Below are 17,954 nucleotides of genomic sequence, written 5' to 3' on the forward strand. Positions count from 1 at the left end.
GCTTCAAGTATTCAGGAAAGACAGACAGGTACAGCAAATATTTCCCTTGAAGTTCTCAGAGTCCTCAAAGACACAGCCGGGCAGAGCCTTCACAGGCCAAAGGGCTCAGCTCTGCCTGGCAACTCCCACAGCCAGACTTTATTCAGTCCCTCACTGGGTAGCTTCAGGGTGCAGTTTTTTGGGGGGTGTGCTCCCTAGGCCTCTGAGGAGAGCTTCAAGTATTCAGAAAATACAGAGAGGCACAGCAAAGATCAGGTGAAATTTTTAACATGAGTCGAGGATCTAGGGATTGGACCCACAGATTTTTCAAACATGTGTTCCATTATAAAGATCATTTAGGGTATCTGAGAGTGCAGGTGGGTATTTTTTCAAGTATGTTTGTTGGAAAGTTCTTTCTATGAATGACTGTGGTTGGAATTTTTCTTTCTTATATGATGGAGTTTTTTGGCTCACAAGCCCTAAAATATATTTGGAGGTTTACTTACTGTAAAATGCTTCATTTCAAAAACATTGGGAATTTTTACAGTGTTTGAGTTGTTTTAAAATATAAGGTAAAGATACTTTTTTTGGCTTTTGGGTCACACCCGGCAGTGCTCAGGGGTTACTCCTGGCTGTCTGCTCAGAAATAGCTCCTGGCAGGCACAGGGGACCATATGGGACACCGGGATTCGAACCAACCACCTTTGGTCCTGGATCGGCTGCTTGCAAGGCAAGCGCCACTGTGCTATCTCTCCGGGCCCGAAATAAAAGGTAAAGATACTTTTACAGTTGATGATAGAAGCTGAAGTCGGAACACACACACACACACACACACACACACACACACACACACACACTATCCTTAAATCAGAAAGTTGTCAGAGCCAAAAAGGGGTACTTGCTGGCCCAAAGATACAGGCTGTGCTCCTTGGAGAGATGCAAGTCTCAGGGAGCTATGGGGAGCTAGTGGTGTTGGGAGCAGGCATAAACCTGGCCACCCTTCTCACTTGCCTTGGCCCTCACCTTTCCAGGGCTCTGACCATTGGAACACTCTTTCTGTCTGACCTGCCTGTATCTCCTCATGAAGTGCTAGGTCTACAAAGGTTGGGGAAGATCAGCTCATTCCGAGAGCAGGGAAGAAGCAGTGTACCTGGGAGGTGAATCTAAGCTTGCTCAGGCAACACTGATACCCTTGACGGCCCTTGAGAAGAGGGTGCCTGGAGGAAGGAGCTAAGGGATAAGGCAAGTTCAGCATAAGTCTCTCTAAGATGGGCAAAGACTGTTGAGTAGGCTGTGAGCAGGGGCTGTGCCATGGCAACAATTGAAGTTATTGCTAAACTGGGGCTAGAGCTGGGGCCTGCCTTCCAAAACGTGGTTTATGTACCTCTGGCAGAAAAATCTAAAATGAAGTTGATGGATTAGCCTATGTCTTCTTGCCAGCAAATGCTCAAACTAAAAATGGAGCCCTGCACTTAGCACACATCTTCCTTCTCATCTGAAAATGGGGTGTTCATGGAAATAAATATTCCATGCACAGATCTCATTTTATAAAATAACTCTGAGTTAAAGAATTCTTATGCATAAAAATGTGTCAGGTACCTTTCAAAGAGCCACATTAATTTGGCACAAAGGCAGATCTGCCTGCCCCACTTTCTTATCCGCGTGCAAAATAATCTGTTCATCTCTGAAGCACATGCCTCTGTGAGTCTTAGAAAGACTATTTCAGTTCTTTTTTTTTTCTTCTAATAAAAAGAATTGGATAGATGGCTCAGTATCATTTCAATATAGTGATGGTATTTTGAATTAATGACCATGTTAGGTTCATTCTTTAGCCTAAAATTCAGTGGCACTTTCCAGGTAAGCTGCTGTTCTATACTGATTATATGGACAGAAACAAACAAACAAACAAACAAAAAAAAAACAGTAGCAATAATTATATTTATACCAGCCTCCACGCTCAAAGGAGTGTTGATAGGAGGATGGAAATTTTGACTAGAATCAGAGCAAACTCAAAACCTTCTTTTCATATTATAATTTTCATTTAGAAACTTTTGAATATCTTACCAGGAAGTATTTGGGCTTATAAATACAAGACTAACTGCAATGGAAATTCTCTGTATACTTTAACATTTAATGCCTTGTATTAGCTAGAATTATTAGTAAAGAGATTAAGTTGAATTTTGAAGTAAGACAGTCTTGGCATTCTATGTCCATACATTAGCACTGTAATGATGAACAAGTCATTTAAAATGGCTTATACCTTGGGCCAGAGAGATAGCACAGCAGCGGTAGAGCATCTGCCTTGCTTGCAGCCAATCCAGGATGGACAGTGGTTCAAATTCCAGCATTCCATATGGTCCCCTATGCCTGCCAGAAGTGACTTCTGAGTGCAGAGACAGGAGTAACTACTGAGCGCTGCTGCCAAGTGTGACCCGAAAGCTAAAAAAATAATGGTATATCTCAACTTTCTTATCCTTAAATTAGATATAATTAAACTTTTGGAATTAGAGTCCCAGATAGCTAGTGCAGTGGTTAAGGCACTAGCCTTGTACACAGTTGGTCTGGGTTTGATCCCTAGCACAGAACTGTTCCCCTGAGCCCCACCAGGAGTGATCCATGAGTTCAGCATTTGGGAGTTGTTCTGAATGTAAACATTTTAATGGGACTATTATGTTACTGACCCTAACCTGATTGGTGATTGTGCCCTACTCTAGGTTGTGACCTGGCATTCTGCTCCCACCCTAGGATGGTACCTGATTCGGCTCCCACCATTGGGTGGTACCTGATTCTGGGGCATAAAAGCAAGGGTCTGTGGAAGGTGAGGGGCTTTTTTCCTGGGGCCTATTCTTGGGCCTTTTGGCTTTGGCCTCTTCACAGAATAAAGAGCTATTTTCTTTGGAAGCCTGACTGCCCATTGGCTTTCTTCCCACCGCATTCAACTCAGAACCACCAACTGAACAGGGTAACAGATGTGTGGTCCAAGCTAGAGGAGAAAGGCCTCATCCTCCATCCCTCCATCAGTCAACCTCTTCAGGGGCTGACTTGCAACATTATGGTGCCCGGACAGGCTGAACCTGGACCCTCAATAACTCTAAGTGAAATACTTCATTGGAAATTTCCTCTGCTGACAATTAAATGGTTTCTATGGTTAGTCATGTGGGATCTGCCACCTTTTTGCTTATGTATTGGTTCTCTATTATACAAGTGGATTATTCCATTTTTTTAAACTAACTGGTTTTGATCTAAGGACAGTCACTGCAGTTTGATGGTTGTAGTCTATATTTCAAATGAAAATTGCATTGTCTCCAGCCATCATAGTTTATGGAATTTCTCTGTTGGCTCATGTTCTTACTGTGAGCATAGGTATTGGCTGGTATTTAGGAAATAGAAAGTGTAGAAATGGTGAGGCTAAAACCAGTATGGATAATAAGGAAATCTTTCCGATGAAAATTCAGACCAAGGTGCAGACCCACCATCAACATTATAGGAATTATTTTTGGGTTTTTTTGTTTGTTTTTTTTTGTAATTTTTTTAATATAATTTTTATTTTGATCATAGTGGCTTACATATTGTTGACAATAATATTTTAGGTACATATTTACATAAAACCAGGGGGGATTCCCATCTCCAAATTGTCCTCCCTACCCATCCGTTTTTGTCCTACCTCCCATTTCCTCTTCCCTCACCCCCAGGGCGGCTAGAATATGTGGTCCCCTCTGTATCTAACCTACTACTTAGTAGTCTTGCATCAGTTTGGTCTTGATGCCTCCCTTGTTTCCCCCTCTAAGTGGGGGCAGGGCTAGCTAGTTCAAGTTGTGTGGTTTTGTCTGAAAAAAAGAAAATAAATAAACTGGTGTAAGAGTCTAATACCCCGAAAATGGGCAGAATCCTTCTAGAGGTTCTCATCATCGATTTGTGAAATGAATGAGAAAAAGAAGGTGAAACACTCCACCAGTACCAAAAGAAGTGTCAAATATCCAGTGAGGACTCCGGCTATATCAATAAGCACCACAAATAACAGATTAAAAACAAACAAACAAACAAAAAAACATGCCGTGGTCTTGAAATAAGAAACATGGCATAGCACAAAACAAAAGAAGAGAAAGGAAGAGAGAAAAAAAATAAGAATAATTGGGGACAACAATTTCAATAATCACATCCAAACAGAGAAATCGATCAAAATAGCTAGGTAAATAAAAATAATAATAACAATAATAAATGAAGGTAAGATTATATATATATATATAAAATATATATAAATATATATATTTATAAAAATATATAAAATATCCAAGGTTTTGTGTTTTTTGTATTTTTGTTTTTTCCTCTCCTGCCCTGGCACAGTAAATATTGGGGTCATTCAAAAAGGAATTCCCTTGCCCTATGCGATATGGGGTTTCTCCGTCCTTGGAGTATACTGTCATGGGATCAGCTCTAGTCTTTGCTCAGGATCATGACTCTCCCGGTGGTGTTTTTTTTTTTTTGTTTGTTTGTTTTGTTTTGTTTTGTTTTGGTGTGTGGAAGACTTCTGCTCTGTCCAGGGTGATACAATCAGAGCTCTGTGTTTAGAGGTCTCAGTATCTGCACAGATCCTGAGGTGGGACGTATGGTGAAGTCAGTCTTTGTGAATCTAGGGGTTCTGTTACCTCAGTGCCATTTTAATCCATCTTCTGTGGTTGGTGATCTTGGTCTTTGCACTGAATCTAGGATGGCATCTAGGATAGCGTCTTTCTTTGTGCTTCCAGAAGCCCTTTTCCATTACAATTGTCTCTGCCGGACCTTTGGAACTGGGGATCATGCTTATTGTGCAGGTCTTACCTCAAACCCTAGACTAGGGCTTTTTTATTGATCCCAAGATGTATACAGTCTGGTCGTGGTTCTAGCAGCCAGTCATCTGTAAATCACGATCTTGGCTTTTGGACCTACCAAAGGGTGCCACGTCTTCTGGTTTTGTCTTGTCGTTAGCTGGTAAGGTAGGCTAAACTGCTCTAAGGTCAAGTTGTTCACATTTTCCTCATTGTCGGGATATCACAACATTATAGGAATTTTTGCTGGAAGAAAAACAACTCGGAAAGTTAAGCCTGATTCTAGCGAATCACATGACAGTAGTGACTCAGACAATGATCAACCTCCAGAAGCGAGGCCTGATTCTATTCACAAAATTGAATCGCACAACAGTGCAGATTCAGATGATGAACCACACTTATGGCCTCAGAGATCTATTCAGAGCAATTTTGCTAATTCTGTCTCATCCCCTTTACATGGGGTAAATGTTTCTAACTATGTACCCTATCAGATGGAAGAATTAGATCGGTTTAAAAAACATGTAAAGGGTATGGTCTAAGATCACCATACAGTGTGAAGTTACTAAAACTTTGGAATCATAACTCATCTTGGACTTTGTATAATTTAAAAAAAAATCGCTGAAATATGCCTGTCTTCTAAACAGTGAATGGAATGAGAAATGTACTATTCAGAAGGCATAAAAGCCAAATTATAGCCTGGATGGTACAAAAAAACAAGTAGCAGATGTTATTCTATCATATGAATTATTGATGGCAGAAAATCAATTTGCAAATATTCAGACACAAGCAGCTTTACCTAAAGAAATCTTAAATTTAATTAGGAATATTGCATTTTCATCATGGAAAAAAATTGATTCTAACAGCATTTGTAGAGAAAACTTTTTAAAAGTTACCCAAGGCCCTTATGAGCTATATGCAGAGTTTGTAGGTAAATTAAAGATGCTCTGAAGTTACACGTCGAAGATGAGGAGATGAGAAACTTCCTAGTAAAATCATTGGCTTATAATAATGCAAATTTGGCCTGTAGATTAGTATTGAATACATTAAGTGAAAAGGCAGATGTCAATGATTTCCTTTATGCCTGTCGGAATAACTTTGGGGAACCCCAACCTCCACCCCACTTAAACTTGGTACAAACGTTCCCAGTTACCAAGGGAATGATGCCTTACTCCCCTCGGGGACAGGGCACTTTCCATACACCAGGTCTTTGCCCAAAATGCAAAATGGATCGCCACTGGGCAAAAGATTGCAGATCTGGAAACCTCATTGTTAATAACCTAAGAAGAGGTTTCAACACAATCCCCAGGAGGCAAATCGTCTGCTACCATTGTGGAAAACAGGGGCATATCAAAAGGAATTGCTGTCTTCTTATAAATTTAGCTCCTCAAGGGCACACATACAAGATACAGGGAAACGCCCACAGGGCCTTCCCCCAGACCCTACCAAATCAGGGGCAAAGTTCACAGACAATAATCCTTCCAAGCCTAGCTCAAGAAAATTTATCACTATAAGGAAATTAATTCATGCCACATCAGGGAACACCGGATTAGACATATTATGCCCAGAGGACATTACAATTTACCCAGGAGCATGCCCTTACATGTTAGAAACTAGCATTGTGGGCCTGCCACCCCCAGATACTATGGATTTGATTCTTGGCAGAAGTTCCCTCAACATAAAGGGTATATCAGTAACCACTGGTGTCAGATTCTATGGGAGAAATCATTGTAGTTATTACTGTACCAGTTACATAAACCTGTAAAAAAGGAGAAGTGATTGCCCAGATAGTAATAGCGCATTATGTCAAATTTGGGACTTCAGATAAGACTAGAATTGGAGGTTTTGGAAGCACATATTCAGGTGCTGCTCAAAACCCAATCGTGGCTCTGGTTACTAAATTTAAAGATGAACACCCAATAATCAAACTTCACTTGGAAGGGCAACCCTCTGACGGCATGATAGATATGGGTGCTCAGGTTACCGTAATTTCTGATAAAGAATGGCCAGAAAAGTGGCCTCTTTAGGAAATCCTGTATTCACTATAAGGAGTAAAAGGCCTGAGCTCCTAACTGTTGAGTACAAGGAGTATGATATTTTACGACCCAGAAAATCAAAAAGTGATAATCAGACCTCCCGTGGGCCCATTTTCACCATCCCTGTGGGGCCATGACCTACACAAACAGTGGAAGGCAGAATTCCACATCATATTAGCTCCAGAAGAGCCTGAACCTACTCTTAATTTAAAAACTCAAAATTTTTCTTAGGGACCACTACCATAAATACTCCAGCACCAATAAAAATAAAATGGAAATCTGATGAACCAATTTGGACAGGTCAGTGGCCCTTAAAACTGATAAATTTAAGGTGCTGAGAGAATTAGTGGAAGAACAGCTAAAATTTGGACATATTGAACCTTCTTTTTCTCAATGGAATTTGCCTATATTTTCTATAAAAAAGAAATCCGGAAAATGGAGAATTTTGATGGATCTTAGAGCTGTAAATCTATCCGTGATACCAATGGGCAAATTGCAGGCTGGCTTACCATCACCTGTAGTTATTCCAAAGGAATGGCCACTAATTATAATTGATCTGAAGACTGTTTTTACCATCACCTGTAGTTATTCCAAAGGAATGGCCACTAATTATAATTGATCTGAAGACTGCTTCTGCCATATTCCTATTCACCAGATGATAAAAAACGTTTTGCATTCTCAGTTCCTTCTCACAATAACATCCAACCCTGCTGACGTTTCCAATGGACCATTCTCCCCCAGGGCATGTTGAATTCCCAAACAATGTGTCAGTTTTTTGTAGATAAGGTTTTGAGCCCTGCTTGAGAAAAATTTCCTCAAGCCATGATATTTCATTATACAGATGATATCTTGCTCACAGTGAACAATGAAACAGATTTACAGGACTTATACTCTTATGTTATTGACTGTTTACAAACATCAAAACTAAAAATAGCTTTAGAAAAAATACAGATAATGCCACCATATCAATATTTGGGGTTTTTTTTAGACCGGACATCAATACATCCTCAAAAAATTTCTATCAAAAAAGAAAACCTCAAATCGCTTAATGATTATCAGAGATTTTTAGGTGATGTAAATTGGCTCTGCCCTGCACTAGAAATCCCAAATGCAGAGTTGTCTAATTTGTTTAAAATGTTGGAGGGTGACCCTGCCTTAGGTAGCCCAAGAAACTTAACAGCTGCCAAAAATGAATTGGACATTTTCTTGGGCAGATTACAAAAATCATTTCTCTTAAGATTCATCCCAGAAGAAAAGATATTTCTGTTAATTTTCACTACTTGATGCAACAAGCAGGACCTTTGGAATGGATGTATTTACATAAAAAACAGCCTCGCTCAGTTGTCCCCTACTTGCAACTGATGTTAGAGATTATTATCAAGGCAAGACTCAGATCTAGACCTTTTCTCTGCTGAGCCTGCCTACATCCAAGGACTATAGCCTCTTCAGAACCCATCCCGGTAAGATGTCCCCACCCAACGCACATGGGGCCAATTTCTGCCATGATTGGGTACCCAGAGACTTTTAAACCACAGCGGCCTTGCTCTCTACCTTTTCTCTGCTGAACCTGCCTACATCCAAGGACTATAGCCTCTTCAGGATGCACACCCAAAACGCGGCCGCAAAGCGAAGTGGAGCGGCCGCGCTTATCTTGTAACCCATGAATTCCACTTCTGTACATTTTAAAAAGCAATCTACAGCCTGGCCAATAAAGTAATTTTGCAGTTCACCCCCATATTTACAGAAATCAAGATGGCTCCTCTAATAATCTAAAAAGTAGGAAACAAATAGGTATCCTCTCAAGAAATTTAGAGTAGAATTATGGAAAATGTTCAGGGAGCTCAAAAAAAAGTATCAAGATGGCTCCTCTAATAATCTAAAAAGTAGGAAACAAATAGGTATCCTCTCAAGAAATTTAGAGTAGAATTATGGAAAATGTTCAGGGAGCTCAAAAAAAAGTATCGATAAACTTGACTGGAGCAAAATTAAGCATCAAAAAGTTTTATCAACTGAAATTAGAAATTTTCACACTGAACTAACAGATCAGAAAAACTGAGCTTACCGGGACCCTTATTCCTAGCCTGAGGAGTGCTGGGAGGCTTGGAAAGCCCCCAGCTGTCCTTGTATTTTTCCCCTGACTCCAGGCCTTCCCTGGGTGCCAGCTCAGATGGCCAGAAGTGGGTTCAGGTGGACTCTTACTGGTCCTCAGGTTACCCCCTCCCTCCGTATTCCAGAGGGGAGTTGCATGGGTAGGAGAGCAGGCAGACATCTGGCTTCTGGTTTTCTCTTTGAGTCTGGAAACCAGCTCTTGCTAGGTATGGGGTTTGGGGAAGCCCCATACCAGAGCCTTTCTCCCTAGCCTGGAGAGGGCTTGGAGGCTTGGCAGGCCCCCAGCCGTCCTTGTCTTTTTCCCCTGAGTCCAGGCCTTCCCTGGGTGCCAGCTCATAGGGCCAGAAGTGAGTTCAGGTGGTCTCTTAGTGGTCCTCAGGTTTCCCCTTCCCTCCATACTCCAGGGGGGAGGTGCACGGGGAGGAGGGCAGGCAGACATCTGCCAGTTTCCTCTTTGATTCTGGAGACCAGTTCTTGCCAGGTATGGGGTTTGGGGAGGCCCCATACCAGAACCTTTCTCCCTAGCCTGGGGAGTGCTGGGAGGCTTGGCAGGCCCCCAGCCATCCTTGTCTTTTCCCCCTGAGTCCAGGCCTTCCCTGGGTGCCAGCTCAGATGGCGAGAAGTGGGTTCAGGTGAACACTTAGTGGTCCTCAGGGTCACCCCTCCCTTCGTACTCCATGGGGGAAGTGCATGGAGAGGAGGACTGGCAGACATCTGGCTTCTGGTTTCCTCTTTGATTCTGGAAACCAGCACTTGCCAGGTATGGGGTTTGGGGAGGCCCCATACCAGAGCCTTTCTCCCCAGCCTGAGGAGTGCTGGGAGGCTTGGCAGGACCCCAGCGATCCTTGTCTTTTTCCCCTGACTCCAGGCCTTCCCTGGGTGACAGCTCAGATGGCCAGAAGTGGGTTCAGATGGACTCTTAGTGGTCCTCAGGTTCCCCCCTCCCTCCGTACTCCAAGGGGGAGGTACATGGGGAGGAGGGCGGGCAGACATCTAGCTTCCGGTTTCCTTTTTGATTCTGGAGACCAGTTCTTGCCAGGTATGGGGTTTGGGGAGGCCAAACACCATAATCTTTCTCCCTAGCCTGGGGAGTGCTGGGAGGCTTGGCAGGCCCCCAGCTGTCCTTGTCTTTTTCCCCTGACTCCAGACCTTCCCTGGGTTCCAGCCCAGATGGCCAGAAGTGGGTTCAGGTGGACTCTTAGTGGTCCTCAGGTTCTCCCCTCCCTCTGTACTCCAGGGGGCAGGTACATGGGGAGGAGGGCAGGCAGACATCTGGCTTCCGGGTTTCCTTTTTGATTCTGGAGACCAGCTCTTGTCAGGTATGGGCTTTGGGGAGGCCCCATACCAGAACCATTCTCCCTAGCCTGGGGAGTGCTGGGAGGCTTGGCAGGCCCCCAGCCGTCCTTGTCTTTTTCCCCTAAGTTCAGGCCTTCCCTGGGTGTCAGCCAGTTGGCCAGAAGTGGTTTCAGGTGGTCTCTTGGTGGTCTTCAGGTTCCCCCTATCCTCTGTTATTCAGGGGATAGGTGCATGGGGAGGAGGGCAGGCAGACATCTGGCTTCTGATTTCCTCTTTGATTCTGGAGACCAGCTCTTGCCAGGTATGGGGTTTGGGGAGGCCCCATACCAGAACCTTTCTCCCTAGCCTGGGGAGTGCTTGGAGCCTTGGCAGGACCCCAGCCGTTCTTGTCTTTTTGCCCTGACTCCAGGCCTTCCCAGGGTGCTAGCCCAGATGGCCAGAAGTGGGTTCAGGTGGACTCTCAGTGGTCCTCAGGGTCACCCCTCCCTCTGTACTCCAAGAGGGAGGTGCATGGGGAGGAGGGCAGGCAGCCATCTGGGTTCCAGTTTCCTTTTTGATTCTGGAGACCAGCTCTTGCCAGGTATGGGCTTTGGGGAGGCCCCATACCAGAACCTTTCTCCCTAGCCTGGGGAGTGCTGGGAGGCTTGGTAGGCCCCCAGCCATCCTTGTCTTTTTCCTCTGACTCCAGGCCTTCCCTGGGTGCCAGCCCAGGTGGCCAGAAGTGGGTTCAGGTGGACTCTTAGTGGTCCTCAGGTTCCCCCCTCCCTCCGTACTACAGGGGGGATGTGCATGGGGAGGAGGGCGGGCAGACATCTGGCTTCCTATTTCGTTCTTTATTCTGGAGACCAGCTCTTGCCAGGTAGAGGGTTTTTCTCCCCTGGACTTCAGTCTTTCCCATGCACCGGTCTAGGTGAGCTCTCTAGGGGTCAACAGGCTTTCCCCCTATCTCTCCCTACACTAATGGGAATGCACTCTGGGAGAAGGCAGGCTGTTCTAGCACTGATTTATATTGGGACAGTCAGTGGAAATTTTTTCTCTTTTTTTTCATATTGATATTATTGTGTGCATATATTCTATATATCCATAATATCCATCTTGTATTGGGACCTTGATACTGCCCTACAAAGCTCATTTCTAATATTATACTGCCTCAGTCCCAACCCTTACTCCCCCCATCCTCCCATGTAGGTGCAGTTAATGACATAAAGCTCACCACATAGAATGATAAGTGCAGTTAGAGAAATAACTACACTGAAAACTATCATAACAATGTGAATGAATGAGGGAAAAAGAAAGCCTGTCTCAAGTACAGGTGTGGGTGTGGTGGGGAGTAGGTAGATCTGGGAAAATGGTGGTGGGAATCTTGAACTGGTGAAGGTGTGTGTTCTTTACATGACTGTAATCATACAAGTACAATTATATTTGTAATCACGGTGTTTAAATAAAGATAATTAAAAAAAGACTCAGATCTATATCTTTACTAGGTTTTGACCCAAATATAATAGTTTTGCCAATACAAAAAAAGGAAATTGAGTCAATATTACCTCTTAATGAATCTCTACTAAGGGCCCTCTCAGATTTCACAGGAGAAATATCCTCCCATTATTCAGCAGGAAAAACTTGGTGCTTTTTAAAAAAAAAACTCAGTTTGTTATTTCTTCAATTATTCGGGATTCCCCTATTCCCAATGCCAAGGTTTTTTTACATCTATGGATCCCAAAATGGAAAAGGAGAAATAACCAGAGACAACTTTAATATGACCATAGATACCAAATATAAATCTGCACAGAAAGTTGAATTAGCAACGTTAATTTACCTATTACAAAATGTATCTGAAGCCATGAATATAGTTTCTGATTCTTTGTATTAGGTAAATTTATGTCATGTAATAGCCACTGCTTAATGCTAATAACCTGATCATACAGAATTTACTTAAACGATTACAGCAGCTTCTTCAAAAACAAACTGAGCCCATCTTCATCACGCATATTAGAGCCCACTCAGGTCTTCCAGGGCTAATGGCTCAAGGAAATAAAACTGTTGACTTGCTAGCCTATATTTAAATCACCTATAGAGAAACATTCAGCCCTACACACAAATACTCACCGTTTACATATGAATTACCAAATTCCATGGAGGCAAGCTAGAAAAATTGTAGAAAACTGGAACATATGTGCACTGTTAACAAAAAAGACTCACATAGCAGGAGCAAACCCAAGAAGCTTACAGTCTAACAAACTTTGGCAAATAAATATAACTCAAACGGATTTATTTCCAAGAAAACCTTATCTTCATGTTGTGGTGGACACTTATTCTCAGTTTATGTGGGCAATTCCTATGTCTTCTCAAAAATCTAAGGCTGTTTGTAGTTTTCTTTTACAATGTTTTTCTGTGATGGGTATTTCATATTCTATAAAAACTGAAAATGGGCCAGTCTATGTTAGCAAAACTTTTGAATTTTTTGTAAAGAATGGCAGATAAGACATCTCAAAGGAATTCCTTACAATTGTAGGGGACAGGCCATTGTAGAAAGGACTCACAGAACCTTAAAAACTCAATTACAAAAAAAAGTAGAAAAAGAGGTTTACCACCAACGGATTTGCTATCTTTGACTCTTATCACACTAAATTACTTAAACTTACCCCAGAGGGAAAAGGTACACTGCAGCGGAAAGACATTTTAAAGAAGATATTCAGAGACAAGAAACAATCCATAAACCTATTTGGATCAAGGAGGATGAAAAATGGATAGCTGAATATCTTCTCCTGTGAGGAAGGGGTTATGCCTATGTTTCTACAAATGACAACCCTCCCAAGAAATTTTGGGTTCCATTACGCCTTGTTAGAAATCAGGCTAGCGGGGGCTGGGCGGTGGCGCTAAAGGTAAGGTGCCTGCCTTGCCTGCGCTAACCTTGGACGGACCGCGGTTCGATCCCCCGGTGTCCCATATGGTCCCCCAAGCCAAGAGCAACTTCTGAGCACATAGCCAGGAGTAACCCCTGAGCGTTACTGGGTATGGCCCAAAAAAAAAAAAAAAGAAATCAGGCTAGCACAAATGATCAGGTGCAGACTATAAACTCGCCTTCAGAAAAAAACAAAATACTCAAGACACTAACAGTAATATTGCTGAGGTTTCTGGGACAGGGAACAAGGATTTATCTGTCACACACTATACATTGAGTGAGACTGACGGTAGTGATAAACCCTTACACTCCGAGATGCAAAAGGAAAGCCAGGAACCTGTCTTAACTGGGCTACAAAATATAGGAAACTCTTGCTACATAAATTCAATATTGCAATGCTTGTATAATATTTCAGACTTGACTCAGTATTTTCATCAAGATCATTATAAAAAGGATATTAACAAGAAAAATCCAATGGGGCATGAAGGTAAATTAGCCGAAGAATTCGGTCGGCTCATAAAAACGATGGGAAATGGATTTCATAGATATATTAACCCTGAAAGCTTCAAAGTAACAATTGGTTTACTTAATCACCAGTTCGCTGGACACAATCAGCAGGATCCACATGAACTACTGATGTTTCTAATAGAGGGACTACATCAGGACTTGCTTACTGTAAATCTAATGACAGATAAAACTACACATCTTATGAAAATAAAAATTATGAACAGTTTAGTCCAGAACACCAAAAGGCTCCCAAATCTATTATTTATTATCTCTTTCAAGGACAATTCAAATCTATACTACAGTGTCTCACATGCCACCAAAGGTCTGAGGTTTATGAGACATTTGTTCATTTGTCTCTGGCTGTTACATCTACAGATAAATGTACATTTAAAGAAGAAGAGTTAAGGGATGACAACAAAGTTCAGTGCAACAGCTGCAAAACTAGAAGGGATTTTTCAAAGGAAACATACTTATGGAAACTGCCACCAGTACTTATAATACACTTGAAACGTTTAGCTTTTGATGGCAAACGAATAAAAAAATTGCACACTTATGTGAATTGTCCTATAGAAGACCTCAATTTACAAGAATTCACTTCAGAGAATAAAAGCAAGATTAAGAAATACAACTTATCATCAGTGTGAAACCATTATGGTAAATTTCACTATGGACAATGTACTTCATATTGTAAAATTGCTGCAAAACAACACTGGATCAATTTTGATGACAAAAAGATCAAAAAAGTCCCTAATACATTGGTAAAATCCACAGCAGCATACATCCTGTTTTATACTTCTTAAAGATCTACAATGGACACCAGATAATCATTTCGCTTCCTTATTGGTTGCTATTAATGCTCTATGATCTTTCCACAGGCATGATCAATGAATAGGATTGAAAATCATGGACCCCAATGTATTTTCTTGTATGGTGAATTTATGTCTTAATTTCATTATTGCTCTAGGTCTCAGTTATTCATGAAATCTTACAATTTAATTTAGTCTAGGTTCACCTAAAAGAAAAATTTCTCATCATATTAATGTTGTTTTTCTTTCTAGGTATACTCATTTAATGATTTTCACTCTTTTTTTAACATCATTGCTTTATTTCCCTCAATTTAGGTTTTAAAACGCTGACATAATGATACTTTTTAGGTGGCCTATCTTCACAGTGCTTTTTGCCTATGATTGACTATCATAGAGTTACTGTTATACAATATCTTTGTATATATACTGTTATACACTTATAGTAAAGTTTTCCATGTTTGTATTATGCATGAAATTCTCTTTCAGATCTGCTCTGCTCTTCCATTAAAAATTTTTTTTTGAATTTGAAATGATTCATCTAAAGAGTTGCCAGCTATTACATATTAAAGTGCTTTTAATTGATTCAGCTGAATTCTTTTTTCTTTTGTTCTATTTTTGATCCTTTCCAAAAAATATTTTTTGGTATGAGTGAGTGTTATGGCCATATTTTTGTGAAGTCTCTATGTGTATGTTTTGTTCAGTGTCTGTCTATTTTGCATATTTTGTATATAGTTCCCTTTTTCATAACTTTATCTTCCTCAATATAGACTTTCTTATCCTTCCTTCTCTCTTCCTAGTCCTTAATATTTAATTTTCAGGATTCCCTTCACATGTGCAACTCATCTCCTTCACCCACAACTACAAGCCTCCTGATCTCAGCCTGAGGAAGAAATCTGTGACTGTTGGAGTTTTGTACCATGTTTGCTACAAACTTGTTGGAAATGAAGCCACCTGGAATTTGTGTCACAATGTAACCCCAGAAAATAGATCCATGGATAAGACCCACAATCTCTGGATCCCAGTTAAACTGTGATATCAAAATATCTGGTTTTCCATCCATATCCACAGTACTATTGTTGATCATTTCTACAATGACTACCCCAAGACTGCACCGATCCCAAAGGAAATTCAGAAGCGCAACCAACTCATGATGGCAATGATGTAACGCTTGGGAATGCCCAAACACATAGATGACTGTACTGGCCTTCCTTCTTCATTCAGCTTGATGTTATCCTGTGTACCAGGCTTCAACCCCCTTTTCCAGACCCATCAAGTATTTTTTGCTGGTCTTTTTGGAGTTCCACAATCCTCATCTTTACAGATTGATATTGAACTCTGTAGAAATTTCACCTTTTGTATTTTTCTTATAATTGTAATCCTTTGAATTATAATTGGCACTACACTTCTTTTGACTATTGTAATTAATGTTTTTCTATTTTAGTTAGTTTTTAATCTTAGGAATTGATGTTGTATTACATTAGGGATTTTCTTTCTTGACTTTAGGTTAGTGGGTTAGATATTGTTGTCTATAATTTTCTAAGTGATATTTTTCTCTGTTCTCAGGGGTTTTTGCATGGGTGCATCATAGGCAAAATACTAGGTTTATAGGAGGTTCCATCCATTTTGAATGGGCCCTCAAGTTTTTTATTTACACATTAAACATTTTGCCTTAAATATTTTGTTTTGGTTTGTGACTTAATCTCCCATCTATAAATAATCGACCGTATTGGTACATCAATTTTGGACATTATATGAACTTAGCCTGGATTAAGAACTTGGATTAAGTTCAGATATCTATTGATCATCATTGCAGGGCTCCCCACTGTGTAGGGGGTGTATGTGCCTCTTCATCAATAGTGATGGGGGTGTTTGGATATGCTACATCTTCTTGCTTCAACTGTGGAAGATTATAAGAGTCCAAGAATTTATCCATTTCTTCCAAGTTCTCATTTTTAGTGGCATAGAGTTTCTCAAAGTAGTTTCTGATTACCCTTTGAATCTCTGTCACATCAGTAGTAATCTCTCCTTTTTCATTCCTGATACGAGTTATCAAGTTTCTCTCTCTCTTCCTTTGTTACTTTTGCCAGTGGTCTATCAATCTTGTTTATTTTTTCGAAGAACCAACTTCTGCTTTCGTTGATCTTTCGGATTGTTTTTTGGGTTTCTACTTCGTTGATTTCTGCTCTCAGATTTGTTATTTTCTTCTGTCTCTCTATTTTTGGGTCCTTTTGTTGAGCACTTTCTAGTTCTATTAGCTGTGTCATTAAGCTACTCAGGTAAGCTCCTTCTTCCTTCCTGATGTGTGCTTGCAAAGCTATAAATTTTCCTCTCAGTACTGCTTTTGCTGTGTCCCATAAGTTCTGATAGTTTGTGTCTTTATTGTCATTTGTTTCCAGGAACCTTTTGATTTCCTCCTTGATTTCATCTCAGACCCACTGGTTATTCAGTATGAGGCTGTTTAACTTCAAGGTGTTAAAGTTTTACTTCTGAGTCTCTTTGGAATTCACAAATAATTTAAGAGCCTTGTGGTCAGCGAAGGTAGTCTGCAAAATTTCTATCCTCTTGATATTATGGAGGTATGTTTTATGTGCCAGCATGTAGTCTATCCTGGAGAATGTCCCATGTACATTGGAGAAGAATGTGTATCCAGGTTTCTGGGGATGGAGTGTCCTATATATATATCCACTAGGCCTCTTTTTTCCATTTCTCTTTTCATGTTTAGTATATTCTTGTTGGGTTTCAGTCTGGTTGACCTATCCAGTGTTGACAAAGCCGTGTTGAGGTCTCCCACAATTATTGTGCTGTTATTGATATTATTTTTCAGATTTGTTAACAATTGTATTAAATATTTTGCTGGACCCTCATTCGGTGCATATATGTTTAGGAGAGTTATTTCTTTCTGCTCTACGTATCCCTTGATTAATATAAAATGTTCATCTTTGACCCTTACAACCTTCCTGAGTATAAAGTTTGCATTATCTGATATTAGTATGGCCACTCAAGCTTTTTTATGGGTGTTGTTTGCTTGGATAATTTTTCTCCAGCCTTTTATTTTGAGTCTATGTTTGTTCTGACTATTCAGGTGCGTTTCTTGTAGGCAGCAGAAGGTTGAATTGAGTTTTTTTATTCATCTAGCGACTCTGTGTCTCTTCACTGGTGCATTTAGTCTATTAACATTGAGAGAAAGAATTGTCCTGGGATTTAATGCCATCTTTATATCGAAATTTGGTGTGTCTTTTGGTTAGTCTTGTCTTAAATTAGGTCTTTCAGTTTTTCTCTTAAGACTGGTTTTGAGTCTGTAAAGTTTCTGAGCTGTGTTTTGTCTGTGAAACCATGTATTCTTCCATCAAACTGGAGAGTGAGTTTTGCTGGGTACAGTATTCTTGGTGAAGCATTCATTTCATTCAGTCTTGTCACAATATCCCATCACTGCTTGCTGGCCTTGAGTGTTTCTGGTGACATTTCTGCTGTAAGTCTCAAGGATGCTCCATTGAATGTAATTTCTCTTTTTGATCTT

The 17,954-nt window shown here is 40.8% G+C and overlaps 1 protein-coding gene across 1 annotated transcript in view; it reads right to left on the bottom strand.

Moving 5' to 3' along the window:
- Window positions 1–17,954, bottom strand: part of PPP3CA (protein phosphatase 3 catalytic subunit alpha) — a 1,090,725-nt gene that overhangs the window by 721,960 nt on the left and 350,811 nt on the right. The gene's annotated exons all lie outside the window — the stretch shown is intronic.

This window comes from Suncus etruscus, chromosome 14 (genome assembly GCF_024139225.1).
Source record: "Suncus etruscus isolate mSunEtr1 chromosome 14, mSunEtr1.pri.cur, whole genome shotgun sequence".
NCBI lineage: Eukaryota > Metazoa > Chordata > Mammalia > Eulipotyphla > Soricidae > Suncus > Suncus etruscus.